This window comes from Leptonychotes weddellii, chromosome 2, assembly GCF_054177405.1.
Source record: "Leptonychotes weddellii isolate Sample4059 chromosome 2, ASM5417740v2, whole genome shotgun sequence".
Classification (NCBI taxonomy): Eukaryota; Metazoa; Chordata; class Mammalia; order Carnivora; family Phocidae; genus Leptonychotes; species Leptonychotes weddellii.
Window position 1 is genome coordinate 148,852,239 of NC_138370.1, and position 15,616 is coordinate 148,867,854.

The 15,616-nt window shown below is 39.9% G+C and overlaps 1 protein-coding gene across 1 annotated transcript in view; it reads right to left on the bottom strand.

The window, feature by feature from the left end:
• Window positions 1-15,040: 15,040 nt before the first annotated feature.
• Window positions 15,041-15,616, bottom strand: part of LIAS (lipoic acid synthetase) — a 164,511-nt gene continuing 163,935 nt past the window's right edge. The window contains exon 12 of the transcript XR_014143054.1: window positions 15,041-15,129. The gene's annotated coding sequence lies outside the window, so the exon portion shown is untranslated. The remainder of the gene's footprint in view (window positions 15,130-15,616) is intronic.

Genomic DNA, 15,616 nt, shown 5'->3' on the forward strand with positions numbered 1-15,616 from the left:
GAGGTAGATTCAGGTGGGTGCTACGCATGTAATGACTTTGTGTTACAACTGAGGGACTTTGAGCTTAGGAAAACTCCCAATCTTTTTAATAGGCTGCAAGCAAACCTCTCCAACCTTTGCCTTGGAAGGTGTCATTATTCCATTATTGTCTTATTATACCGGAGAGCAAATAAATGTACCCTCTATCCCAGAGGAAGACACTATCTCTTTCTTTCAAGGCTGTTCACTATACAAATATCTTTTAAAAGATATTTCGAAATAGGAGCGCCTGGGTGGCTCAGTTGGTTGAGCATCTGCCTTCGGCTCAGGTCATGATCTCAGGGTCCTGGGATCGAGCCCCACGGCGGTCTCCCTGCTCGGAGGGGGGTGTCCACTTCTCCCTCTCCCTCTGCCCTCCTCCCCCACCCTGCTCTCTCTCTCTCTCTCAAATAAATAAATAAAATCTTTAAAAAAAAAAAAAGATGTTCCAAAATAAAGTCTGACACTGCCTTTGCTCTGAAATGTGCAGAAAAGTGAGAGAACTATGGAGAATAGCTGCCCAACACATAGTTCCAGGGCCATGAGGGATTTCTCTGCATGAGATTTAGAAGGCACAAGTGAAGTAGCAGCCATCTTCTTCTTATACTTGTAATGTCAGTGCAGGGCACCAGCAAGTGTTACAGCTGTCTCTTATCTGCTGGCTCACCTGCTGGTGTGGACAGTACTGCAACTCTAGCTCCTGCCAGATCTCCTGCAGCTTCTTCGCCTCCTGGGGAGGGTGCCTGAATAGCTCTTAGATGAAAAGTATCAGCTGGATTCCTTGCATTACACCCCCATCATTCAAGTTGGGAGCTTGGAGGCGATGAAAGACCTACCTGAGTCCTAGTCCATCCCATGGATGTCCAGCTCAACCTCACAAATTTCAGTTTGTTCTTGCCTCCTCCACGTCACATCCATCTTCCTTTCCTGAGTACTTGCCCTGTGGACTATAGGCTCTAGAACCAGTCATAGAAACAACAGTCGTATGGATCAATCAAGATAGTGTAGGACTGGCATAAAATCAATAAATAGATCAATGGAACAAAATGGCCCCAAAATAGATCCACACTTATAAGATCAGTTTATTTTTGACAAAAGCATCAAAGCAATGCAATGGGGAAAGGAAAGTCCTTCAACAAATAGTGTTGAAATAACAAGATATCCAAAATTGTTTTCGCTATTTTGGTTTCTTACATTTCCAAATAAATTTAAAAATCAGCTCGTCTATTTCTTCAAAGTCTTCAGAGACTTTGATTAAGATTGCATTGATTCTATAAGATCAATTTGGGTACAACTGATATCTTAACAATTTTAGATCTTTCAGTCCACAAATATGATATATTTTTCTGTTACTTAGATTCGTAATTTCTCTCAGTCACGCTTTACCTCTTTTCAGCGAAGAAGTCTTGGACATCTTTTGTTAAATTTATTCCTAATTATGTTATTTTTAAATGCTATAAATATATTAATAGCATTTAAAATTTTATATTTTCCAGTAGTTTTGTTGCTAGTGTATTGACATACAAGTGATTCTTTAACCACACTTCCCTGTTAAATTCGTTTCTTAATTATAGCACTTTTTTAGTATATTCTCTAGGATTTTCTTTATAAGTAATCAATCATGTGATCTGTGAATACAAACAGTTTTACCTCTTCCTTTTGAATCTCTATATCTTTTTTTCTTGCCTTATTGCATTAGCTAAGACCTCCAATACAATAATACTAAGTGTGTTGAATGTGGATATCCTAGCTTTATGCCCAATCTTAGAGGGAAAGCATTCCTTCGTCCATCCATAAGTGATACTAGCTGCAGTTTTTGTACATGTTTCTATACAGACTAAGAAAATTTCTATTCTTTTTTTTAAAAAAGATTTTATTTATTCATTTGAGACACAGAGATACAGAGAGAGAGAGAAAGCATGAGGAGGGAGAGAGGCAGAGGGACAGGGAGAAGCAGGCTCCCCACTGAGCCAGGAGTCCGATGTGGGGCTCGATCCCAGGACCCTGGGATCATGACCTGAGCTGAAGGCAGACGCTTAACCATCTGAGCCACCCAGGCACCCTGAAAATTTCTGTTCTTAATTTGATGAGAATTTATGTCATGAATGGTTATTTTATTTTATCAAATGCTTTTTATGTGCTGCTAGACCAGAGATATATAACTATATATATTTATATATCTATATCTAGACCTCTCCCTCCCTCTCTCTCAATATATATACACACATATATGTATATATATGTGGGTATATGTATGTGTGTGTGTGTAGTGCTATATAGATCAGTTGAAAAAATATAGATAGGTATATAGACCTAGACATGTAGATATAGATGTATCTGGAACCCCCCACTTCTATACAGCTTATTCCTCTCCAGTGCCTTGCCCCCGAGATTTTAGCCAACTCAGAGACCGCAGACTCTCATGCCTGCCTCCTCAGTTCAGCAGGATCTCTATGCTCTGCCCAAATTCAAGCCCTCTGCACTACAGTTAGGAAATTTTCCTTAGGCAGAGAGCTGATCAATAATGAGACTCACCTCATGGGTTTTCTTTCTCTCAGAAACTGTAGTCTATGCTGTTAATTGTACATTGTCTGAAAATAGTTGCTGAATATGTTTAATGCAGTTTTACAGTTGATCATTCCACTATGACCAGGAGTAAAATTCAAACACAGCAAAATTTCAAAAATGGTTTTCTCTTTCTCTTAAATAAGGAATAACAGGCTTCCTATTTTTTTATTTCCAATTTTTCTGTATTTTCCAAATTACTTCAATGACAAAATTTTCCCTGTATTTAGGAAAAACCTATGTTTTTAAATATATGTGTATTTACTTTGGCACACCTATAATTATTTTGCTTCTACCCTGGGGTGAACACACTGTACTTTGAAGGCCAACATTAGATCCTGGAATGAAGTTGAAAGATCGTTAGCTAGAAGAGTAGAAAACAAACATTGCACCAAGAAATTGGGACATGATGTTTCTCTTTTAGCATCATGTCTGTATTCAGGTAGGAATAAGGGTAAAGATGAAAGGTGAAAGGAGGTATGCTAAATGAGTTTATCTCTATTCTATTGGCAAGGAAGAATAGGGTAATGGATATTGGATAGACAATTGGAAATCTCTGCCATGAACTCTAACAACTGAGACCTAAGAAATCATCTAGTTCAAGGGTGCCTGGGTGGCTCATTCTGTAATTCTTAATCTTAGGGTTGTGAGTCTGAGCCCCATGTTGAGGGTAGAGATTATTTAAAAAATAAAATATTAAAAAAAAGAAATCATCTAGTTCATAGTCATTTTGCAAGGCCTGAAGAAGTTAGTTTGCCTCAGTAATATAGCTTGTTAGTGATAATATATTGGAGTAGAAAGAATATGAGCTTTTAAGATTTGTTTCTATTTCTAGAGTCATATTCTGCCACTTTGGGGCAAGTTATTTAACCTCTCTGAGTCTCAGCTTCCTCATCTCTAAAATGATAGTAATCTTATCTACTTCAGTTGATTATTGTGGAAATTAAATGTACTAATAGCTAATCCCAAATAAATGGTTGGTGTTCAATAAATATTATCTCCATATTCTTTCCAGTTATTTGTGGAATAAAGACACTGTCTACAATAACTCTAGAGATTGTACAGTCTACTGCTTTGAAGAAAGAAATTCATAAGACTCAAATAACGAATACTGAAACAATATGTTTTTTATAGAACAATGACACTATAAACATTTTAAAGAAATAAACATATTTTAATTTGTATACGTTGATAATACCTGTGATTTTATGTATCTACTTGACCGTGCCATGGGGTGCCCAGGTATTCGGTCAAACATTATTTTGTTTCTGATGAGATTAACATTTGAATCAATAGACTAAGTAAAGCAAATTCCCCCACCAAATGGGGGTGGGCCTCATCCAATCAGTTGAAGGGCTTGAATAAAACAAAAGGCTAACCTTCCCTCAAGTAAAGGAGAATTTTTTCTGCCTTCAGACTCAAACTGAAACATCAACTCTTCCTGAGTCTCAAGCCTGCCAGCCTTTGAAGTGGAACTGAAAATTGTCTCTCCTAGTTCTCAGGTCTTTGAACTTGGACTGGAATTGTACCATCAGCTCTCCTTGGTCTCCAGATTGCCAACTCACCCTGCAAATCTGGGGACTTGTCAGCCTCCGTAATTGCATGAGCAAATTGCTCATAATAAATTTCTTTATAAAAATAAATATATAGAAACAGAACCATTAGGATACGTGTATATATAGATACATAAAAACACAAACACCTATATAATTATATATATGTCTATATCTATATATCTGTGTCTGTATATCTAGAGAACCCTAACACAATACATAGATATACACATGCACAAAGTTATTCCTCCCATTTTCATAATAGTCAACAAGTGAGAATCCATTTTAGGGAATGCTTATCCAGCCACAGGAAGTTGGGAAATACTGGACAACAGCTAACTTCTCACAACAATAAATTGCGTAAGGAGTATAGCTGCCTCTCTGAGAGAACAGCTCTTCTTCCAAAGAACATGGCCGGTTCTAGGAGAAATAGAGGTGACTTAGGAGCAGCAGAACCAAAGAAGACATGTCAATCAAATCCCTTCAAAACCCATGTCAAGGGCGCCTGGGTGGCTCAGTTGGTTAAGCAACTGCCTTCGGCTCAGGTCATGATCCCAGAGTCCTGGGATCGCGTCCCACATCAGGCTCCCAGCTCAGCGGGGAGCCTGCTTCTCCCTCTGACCCTCTCCCCTCTCATGCTGTTTCTCTCTCTCTCTCTCAAATAAATAAATAAATGAAATCTTTAAAATAAAAAAAAATTAAAAAAGAAAAAAAACCCATGTCAAAACCCAAAAGGGATACCTTGAGGGATAGAAATTTTAAGCCTATAACATTTCCTGTTCATGGTGCCTTCAAGCAACCAGTTTTTGCAATTCTTTGCTTATGGCATCTTTTTAGCAGTCTTGGCAATATCATGAATCATATTTTTGTGATTTGTTTCCTCACCAGTTGGTGACCGATGGCAGCTAAATGGGGAATGCATTATGTAGCATACATTTTTCTAATCCTTTCACATATTTGGACTAGGTGCTATCATCAGCTCATTAAATAAATGTTTTATGATCCTGACTTTTAAGTCCCTAAAATAAAAATATTATCAATATATTTAATAAATAGGTAGAACTACAAAAAATAAAAGTATCATTTTTTTTTAAAGATTTTGTTTATTTATTTGACCGAGAGAGACATAGCGAGAGAGGGAACACAAGCAGGGGGAGTGGGAGAGGGAGAAGCAGGCTTCCCACTGAGCAGGGAGCCCGATGCAGGGCTCGATCCCAGGACCCTGGGATCATACCTGAGCCGAAGGCAGACGCTTACCGACTGAGCCACCCAGGTGCCCCTAAAAGTATCATTTTACTTTTCAGAGTGGAAATAGTGCAAATACAAAATGTTATTGCAAACACTAGAAGGCACTATTTCTCTACTGAGGCAGAAAATGAATATAACACAAATTTCTTATATCCTGAACTCCTTTTGCCCAGTATCTACTCAAGAACAAAAAGTACAGCATAACAAATTTAGAAATACACATTTCTACAATGTCCTAAGCAGTGTAAAAAAAAAGGGGGGTGGGGTGGGGAAAGGAGAACTGGTGAGATAAAGGACACAATGAAAAATGTAAATCCAATAAAAAGAAGACAGAAACAAAAACCTGCAAAAAGCGATAAAGGAGAAAAGGGATAATGAGAAGAAAATGAGGTCAAAGCAAGGTTTTTCTTTTTATATATATAACAGGAACTGTTTTCCATGTCATAGCTCTCCACCATGTTATGTTGGAAAATGCTAATTTATAATTAATCAGTGGCTCTGTAGGACTGCACTGGCTCCTTTTCCCAATCTCAGCCATCCTGTTTCTCTTAACTGTACCTTACAGGAAAGAAACTGGAAATGCATCAGAATCCATAATGAAGGAGGACAAGGGGGAGGGGTTTTGAGTTACCATGGAAATGCAAATACGGTTTGATAGCACTAGCTGGTAGGAAGGGGAGTAGAAAAATATCCAACTTATCCCTCCCTAAATGATTGTGTCTGAACACTTGGGTGAGACTTACAAAGGAATTGAAGGGAGTCTAGATGATTGAGAACTAGACTGGCCTGGACTATTTGGTTAGAGGCTCTTTTTTTTTTTTTGTATTTTTTTTTTAAGTAAGCTCTACACCCAACATGGTGCCCCAACTCACAACTTGGGTTCCATGCTCTACTGACTGAGCCAGCCAGGCGCCCCCTAGAGGTCTTTCTTTCTTAAACTTTTGGGAATTTAGATTCCACAATAGCTGAGATTCATTTGTTCTGTTGTTGATTTTGTTTTCTTTTTCTCTCTCTTTCTCTGAGAGAATGCCTTCTGAACCTTTTAATTCTTGGCAACCAGAGGCAACCAGGAGAAGGCGACATAGAGCTGGCTGCTTAGGATTTGATCTAGTTTTAAAGAGGGATCTTGAGGTTGACTTCTATTAGTCTATCTTTGAAATCAACTTAGGAAAGGAAACAGGAATGAAAGATCACATATTTGTCCAAATCAAATATTGTATACTTAAGAGCCTAGGCAATCATGTTTCAAGACTCTGAAGAAATTTTATGAATTGCACTTTGAGGACAAGGAAATCAAAGTGGTTCATTTAGCAAACTGAGGATTAGACTGGAAGTTAAAACATCTGGCCAAATCATTTCTCAATCATCAATCCTCTATCAAGCTATGAGTTCTCAGGGAATCATGTTTTATATGTTTTACATCTTACTTGTCTTTGTACCCAGAATGCCTGACATATAGCAGGCACTCAATAAATAGTAGTTGAATGAATAAACTTGAAAATATTCTCTTGGAGTTATGCATTCAAGCTATCAACTTCTTTGTTTTTCTCTGATTTTTTAAAGTTTATTTATGTAATCTCTATACCCAACGTGGATCTAGAACTCATGACCCCAAGATCAAGAGTCACATGTTCCTCCAACCGAGCCAACCAGGCACCCTTTCCCTGATTTTTGCTTTCATTGGACCGTGCCCTAATGATGGAAAGTATCAACAATTTCCTTCTTACCTGTTATCAGGAATGTCTGAGTCTAAAGAACGCAACTGAGGCTGGTGCCAATCTCTGAGTTAGAGAGAAGGAAGACTTTAAAAGCCAGTAAGTAATTTTGTAATGGCCTCAAGCTCCTTGGAGGAGTAGGAAAGAAACCACTGGGAACTTATTAACACAATGGGGAATCTTGATGACAGAGGACACATTCTTTCTTTTTCTTTCTTAAGTATGAAATTAGACTTTGATATCTTCAAGATAAATCATTAATGCAAGTCGTTGGGAGATATACTTACCTTACAAAAGACCAAAAGACTGGCAGTGTTGCTGCTCACCTAGTTTAAGTTCAGATAATTACTTGAGACCAGAGCCATTAAGAGTGGGTCCCCCACTCACTGATGAAAAATTCCTGCCCAGCAGAAGCAGATTAGTATTAATATGCACGATAGTCAGCCTTCTTATAGTGATTTGTGCTGACTTCTTTCTTCTCTTATAGTCCCTTTTTGAAACAATAAGACCTAGACTCGGGCAGATGGTGGGAGAAAGGTCCAGGGGAAGAAATCTTTTCCTATAGAAGGAGCAGGACCAGGTTTTTTTCCCAAGGATAGTGTGGGGTTGTAGGACTATCTTGAAGAGGAGATGTTTGGAGCAGAGGCAGGGGCAAGAGCCTGGACTGTCCTGTTAGGAATGGAGGGAAGGGCCCCGTGAGGGCTCCGTCCCAATGAAGTCTTTGGGTGCTTTCCCTTCTGGAATGCAAAGGAAAGCTCAAGTTGTTGATATGTTACCTCTTGTCTCTTGTATATTATAGTTCTCCTTTGTAAATAATTATTTTTCTATTCCAGCACAGTCTGTTGTGTTAATCTGTGGAGGCTCAAGGGACAGGGTGATAAGGAGGAAAGGGCTCTTCCACCATTGCTCTTTTAAGCACTCCAGTAGAGAAAGAGTATAAGCCCATCGGGTGAACTCTGGCTGTTGGCTGAAGGCCTTGGTTTTGTTTTTTTTTTAATTCATGAGAGTCAGAGAGAGAGAGAGAAAGAGGCAGAGGCAGAGGCAGAGGGAGAAGCAGGCTCCCCGCCTAGCAGGGAGCCCGATGTGGGACTCGATCCCAGGACCCTGGGATCATGACCTGAGCCGAAGGCAGATGCTCAACCATCTGAGCCACCCAGGCGCCCCTGAAGGCCTTGGTTCTTTGCCACATGAACCTCTTCTCGTGAAATGTCAACTGGCTTCCCCACCATGAGTCATCCAAGAAAGACCAACACAGAAGCTAACCTTTATGACCTAAACTTGGAATGACATACCATCACTTATCCCTTATTCTGATGCTCACATAAACCAATCCTGATACAATACGGGAAGGCACCACAGAAGGGAGTAAGTACTCAGAGACAGGAAGGATCATTGGGAGCTATCTCAGAATTTGGCTACCACAGATAAAATTCCTAAGTGTATTTGATCACAAAACCCTTTCTTTGATATTTTCCTGGGACAATATGTGTTCTATGGAACACATTTAGGAAATGGTGTTATAGGTAATGGAAATCCATTGGAATTTCTGCAAAGTTATGGCATTATTCAGTCTATGTTTTATTTAAAAAAATTTTTTTTCACTCTATCTAAAAAGCTACTAGCAGAAAGAAACATGTCAAATGAATAGAAAGAAGAGGAAAGATTAAAAGTAGAGAGACTCCAGTTAGAAGTGTTACGGCCATGGGGGATGACAATAGGGAATGAAAAGAAGGAGCTAAGGTGAGATAGATTGTGGATGCAGAAACCACAGAACAATGTGATTGTGAAAGAGGGAGGCATCCTCAATCACTCTGATTTCTAGTGTAAGTGATTGTGTCCATGATGAGTCCATTAACCAACAGTGAGTATGTCAATTAGAATGCTTTTGGCTACAAGGGATATAAACCCTTATTCAAATGGGCTGGAATAATAAGGAAAGTAATGGGTTCACAAATCAGAAATCCAGAGGTGGGACGGGCTTTTAGGGCTAACCTAAAGTACCTCCAGTTCCATTTCCCTTCTCTTGCTCTGTTCTCTTCCTTGTGTCAGCCTTTTCCTTAGGCTGGTTTTTAAGATTCCTGCAACTTTTCTGGCCTCATACCTGGACAAGATATTTGATAGGGTTCGGGGCAGGCTGCCCCCAAATATGCTTCTTTGGCATCTTGATTCTTTTGAATTAAAGTTACTTAATGAACAGTCAGTGCAAGAAAGACACTCTCATCCTTGTCCGCCTGAAGACAGAAAATAAATCCCCCATGTGAAGCTTGCCCTCCTTGTACCTGGAGGGCAGAAGGCATCTTTATTGCCAGAGATAAGAAATTCAGGGTCAAGAAAGCTATATAAACAAACCTAGTTACTTCTTCATGAACTTGCTACCCCAAGTCCAAACTTCTTTGTCTTGTCAGTTCTTCACAAATTTATTGTGTCTTTGTCTAAAAGGTATAAAAAACTCCCTGCTTTGGTCACTTCTCTGAGTCTCATATTTTTATGAGCTCCCATAATTATGATATTAAATTTTTCTCCTGCTAATCTGTCTCATGTCATTTTCAGTATTAGACCAACCAAATAACCTAGAAAGGAAGAAAAAAAAAAAAAGGTTTTCCTCCCTTACACTATACTGAGGAAAAAAGAGGCCATCTCTCCATGTGGTGCTCTCTGTTTATTCACTTGTCAATGCCTAGATTGAATCTCATGTCCAGGACTAACTCAATCCCCGAGACCAAAAAGAGTGCTTTGTGCTCATTTAAACCAATAACTAGCAAGGAGGTTGGACAGGATTCTTAGCCCAGTGAAGCCTACCTCTGGACCTGGGGTGTGATGCACATAGAGGAGATAACCACAAAGTCCACTGGAATGAATCCAGCAGGCAGTTGGAAATGTGATTCCACAGCACAAAGAGATACAGATTTGGAAGTCATTTGCACTGACGTTAATTTGAAGACTTGGAAGAATTGAGGTCATTTAGGGTGACCGTGTATAGTGAGAAGAACAAGAGAACATTGAGGAAGAGTTACCTTAAAGGGTCAATGCCGAGTGATGGGAGCCACCCAAAGAAAGTGATGGGAGGTCAGAGAGGCAGGTATTTGTGGAACCAGGGTAGTAACAGCTTCTCTGTAGTCATGGGATGAATGTTTTAAAAGGAATTCACTTTTCATTTGTTTTTCTCTCCCACTCGGTGTAGTTCTTCATAGGCAAATGCCCTGTCATCTATTTCTTTTCTCTCTCACAATGTCCATCAAGGTCTTATAAATGGCAAAAGCTCAGTAGTTATCTGTTGCTTGATTATGGTGGGAAATTTGACTAATAAAGCGCATTGTATGAATGTATATGGAAAAGTGTAACCAAAAGCAAGAACACTTGAAGAACTGTGATCTTACTTAAATTCAAGTGTTGGTGTCATATTTTTTTTTTAAGATTTTATTTATTTATTTGACAGAGAGAGACACAGCGAGAGAGGGAACACAAGCAGGGGGAGTGGGAGAGGGAGAAGCAGGCTTCCCGCGGAGCAGGGAGCCCAATGCAGGGCTCGATCCCAGGACCCTGGAATCATGACCTGAGCCGAAGACAGACGCTTAACAACTGAGCCATTCATAGAATAAATTCTTATGAATTCTTCATTTGAAGTAATCACTTTTGGTGATTCAAATCTAGTGAGCTGGTTTTTTCCTTTCAGATATTCTTTCTCCATTTTTACCACTAGCCACTGCATAGGTCATTAAACAATGGCCTGATGTCCGAAAACTGGAGTGACTTTATGGTCTTCAGTTTCCTCATCTGTGAAAAGGTAATAATAATGTTATCTATTGCATTACTGTGAGTTACATACTATACCTAACACACAGCACAAGAACTAGCACCTCAAAAATGCTCAACTACCGCTGGCTAATGCCTATCACGTTTTATTTTAGACTCTCCCTGATGATGTATTTACTCTGCTTACAAGTAATTGGTGGACAGTCATCCATAATTTAATGGCAGTTTCTCCTTATGTGATTTCCAGTATTTGGGTGGAGAACTATTTATCAAAGCCAAGGACTGTGTGTTCTTTTCCTGTGTCATGCTTATTCAGTCATCAAATAACCACAGTGTCTGTCTTATATTACTCAGTAGTCCTATTATTTAATTGTTGAAAATGATATCAGGTCCTAAATTATGTTTGAAAGTAGGGTCAGTCTTCCAGTAGGAAAAGCAGGCCTCCACCCATGTAGATCGTTCTGTTAGGGAAAACTTTGTCCTAGATTTTGTCCCTGGTTCAGCTACAAGTACCTCGGTTTCTATAATTTTGGGGTAAAAGTGATTTCTTTGCTTTCACACTGTGCTTTCAAAATATTGTCAAATACCATCTCTTTTTCGTTCTTATCCGCTGGATCTAACTAATCTTATGCTCTCTCAAAACTTTTGCTCTAGTCCTAGATAACTTATATTTAAGAACTGAAAATATTTCTATGGTTGGGTTTCCAAATTATTCCCACTTCAACTCATGTGGGATGCTACAAAGTATTTCACCAACCATAGCAATTTATTCATCAATACCTCTCCTTAAATTTCCCCACTGTCTCATTTTAGACATGAAACATGGTGCCCTTAGCTTGGAGTTCGGGGAGACTCTAGGATTATCAGTTCAAATATCATAAAATCATTCTCCGGAATCTCACCGTGCTCTTGGCCAACCTCAGTATGATATCATAACAGCTGAAGGTTTAGTCAAGTGTTTTAATTTCAAATAAACTGCTATGTGTTGAGGATGGTTCTAATTGGAACTGGAACAGCCGGTTTTGACCCTCCCCCGTTAAGTAGTGGGGTTCTGGAGTCAAAATATTCTGCTTATTATGTTCCTCCTAAATTAAGTAATATTACATCCTCTTGTCATCCTTTATTTCCTTTCTTATCTTTTCAACAGAGTCCCTGATGATAACCTAAACTGCATGCCTTTATTTTCTTAGAATATTTTTAGTTAATATGTAATATCTACACATGCACTGACAGTAATAGTTACACAGGGTTTTATTGCTCAAGAAGACTCACAACACTCAAAATGACGGCGCTTACAAATTTACAGTCCGTTAAAAAAAAAAAAAAAGAATATATCAATGGCATTGAAGTACAAATTGCATCACAGTAAAGGCTGCCTCACTGTCAGGGGTCCGGAGAGGCCAGGGTGGGCTGCTTCGCTTGCATAAGGCTTGAAGCCAGATGCAGTTTCTCTCTCAGGTCAGGAACCACTGGTGTGTGCACAGAATATCGTGGAAGCAAAAAGCCCAAAATGGAGTCTTGGGTGGAGTTTGTTACATTTTACTGGTCATGTAGGTATATTCCTGCTAAATAGCCAGTCTCAACAGCTGAGCTGAGCCCAGCGATAGAGCACTGGTCTCATTGATATTAATAATCAATCTTGACAAAGTGGTACAAATTGCAACTACCTCAAAACTCCTCAGACCCACGGTTATGAAACAACACTATCCATCAATATGTTTCTTGACTTGACCAGGGGTCAGTGCCATGCAGGAACTTTAGCAAAACAGTGCAGGCTCATTTCTGGCCTGTGCGAATCAACTGTCACAGTTCAGTCCACTGTTCTAATCTGCAGTCAAGACCTTTTTACAGCAAAACAATTATCCCTGTTTTGACAGAAATTGAGTTGCCTTACAATTGAAATGCATGCACAGATTCTGAATAAACATTGGCAATAACCAGTGAGGAGGTAGTATGAATTCAAGCAGAAACTAAACCACTAAATAATATCAGCATAAATTTTCTCATATTTTTATACTGACTTTATGATTCTTCTGCCTCCTTAATCTAGAGCTATCTGAACTATAAGGTATACATCTGCTGTATGATTAAGAACCGTAATCAATCTATCATTAATCAACTCTACCTCTTCCTTGGAAAGGCCAATTCTCTTCTGTAGGGATAATGTCCTATGAAACAAAAACCAAAAGACATAGCCACATTAGTATTTTACTATATAGTCACAGTTAGAACTTCCCACTTTTATCATTCATTTTGAGAATGTAGACCATTCCTGGAAGTTTGTTTGTTTTTCTTCAGCTTACTTCCTGGCTCTTCAAAAGAGGAAGACGTTTTGTTTTGTTTTGTTTTGTTTTTTTAAAGATTTTATTTATTTATTCATGAGAGACAGAAAGAGAGAGAGAGGCAGAGGGAGAAGCAGACTCCCAAGGAGCAGGGAGCCCGATGCGGGACTCGATCCCAGGACTCTGGGATCATGACCTGAGCCGAAGGCAGACGCTTAACCATCTGAGCCACCCAGGCGCCCTGTTTTGTTTTGTTTTTAAGATTTTATTTATTTCTTTGAGAGAGAGAGAGTGAGCAAAGAGAGAGAGATCAAAATCCAGGGGGAGAGGCAGAGGGAGAAGCAGACTCCCCACTAAGCAGGGAGCCCCATGCAGAGGATGCAGGCTCAATCCCAGGACCCTGAGATCATGACCTGAGCCAAAGGCAGACGCTTAACTGACTGAGCCACCCAGGCACCCCTCAAAAGAGGAAGAGGTTTTGGCAGGCTCCCTCCCCTGGAACAGGCACCTGAGTCTAAACTAAGACAGAATATTATTCTTTTATTCTAAGTCTCTGTCTAAGCCTCACTAGCATTGTTAGATTTTCCCTTTTGTAAAAACCATTTATTGGCTCCTTTCCCCTCAGCAATAATTTCACTTTTCTTTCATTAATCATCAATTTTAATTCAAACCTTTCTTCCTGAATAAGATCCTTCTGCTTTAGCCCCTGGGCTAGTCCATGTAGCTGGTAATGAGATGAAGTGTGTTTGGACTTAGCTTTCAGTCCATTCCAAATTTAGGGGATCAGATTGAATAAGTAGAGAAAATGGGGCTATCCTGTCCACTAGGCAACAAAACATTTGTACAGTTAGCCCCAACTTGGCAAAGTGGGGGAAGGGATAGTCTATCCCACCAAGCTCTTTGAAATTCTTGCGTCAGGTTCAAATTAGTAGATACTATCTTGTTTTACGTTATCAGCCTCGGGAGCCCTTAATTATATATCTAGGCCAGGAACTACCAGTCCAGTGCATTTGTTATGGACTGATAAGTTTGTGTCCATCCCCACCCCCCAAATTTATCTCAAAACCCTCCTGCAATGTGATGGTACTAGGAGGTGGAGCCTTTGGGAGGTGATTAGGATTAGATGAGGATTGTTCCCTCATAAATGGGATTAGTGCCCCTATAAAAGTCATGAGGCCTACTGTTGCTCTCTGCTCTGTGCCTTGTGAGGATTCGATGAGAAATCAGTGGTTTGCAAACTGAAAGAGGGCCCTCATTAGAACTCAATCATGCTGGCACTGTAATCTCTGACTTTCAGCCTCCAGAACTGTGAGATAAATAAATTTCTTTTTTCCCAGGCGCCCCAAGAGAAATAAATTTCTGTTGTACATAAGCCACCCAATCCGTGGTACTTTGTTTTAACAGCCCAAATGGACTAAGACAGCATTAAAAAAGAAAAATTGTCTGGGACGCCTGGGTGGCTCAGTTGGTTAAGCGTCTGCCTTTGGCTCAGGTCATGGTTTCAGGGTCCAGGGATCAAGCCCCGAGAGTCAGGCTCCCTGCTTAGTGGGGAGTCTGCTTCTCCCTCTGCCCTTCCTCCTGCTCGTGCTCTCTCTCTCTCTGAAATAAATAAAATCTTAAAAAAAAAAGAAAATTGTCAAAACTACGAAAGACCTTTCTTTATGTTCCTCTATTATCCCCCACTCTCTTTTCCCTGCGTCAACTATAAAAGCCTAACAATTTGTTTAACTGAGACCCAACTTCAGTCTCCCTCATGTTAAGTTGCAAAACACAAGCTAGAGGTTTGTAGACCCATCCTTCAATCCATCTCACCCCTGCATCTTTTTTTTTTTTTTAATTTTTTATTTATTTATTTGACAGAGAGAGAGATAGCGAGAGCAGGAACACAAGCAGGGGGAATGGGAGAGGGAGAAGCAGGCTTCTTGCCGAGCAGGGAGCCCGATGCGGGGCTCGATCCCAGGACCCCGGGATCATGACCTGAGCCGAAGGCAGATGCTTAATGACTGAGCCACCCAGGCGCCCCACCCCTGCATCTTTTTAAGTAGTTGTTGTGTTTAGTTCAATTCTAATTGTCTACTAATCGACTCCTTTGAGTGTGATAAGGAATATGATAAGCCCAGTCCAGTGACTGATGTTTCTTTGCCCATTGTTGTACCGTGTGGGCAGAGAAGTGAGTGCTTTGATCTGAGGAAATGTAACTAACAGGGCCAAATGGTCACGATATTCTTGTTCCAGCTTTTCGGTAGTTTTAAAGACAGTGGCTTCAGTCCCTAGGTGTGCAAAACCCAACCCAGACTATGTATCAAGTTCTTTCAATATCCATCTAAGTTCCCCTGGAGCAATAGATAAAGAGTCAATATTATCTACTGGCCAGCTATGCGCTGGAGCTTCTCCCCTGGGAATACTACCAGAGGTTAATTGTAAATAGAAACATTATTAACAGTTTGCGTTTCAGTGAAGACCACTGGTACTTTGGTCACGC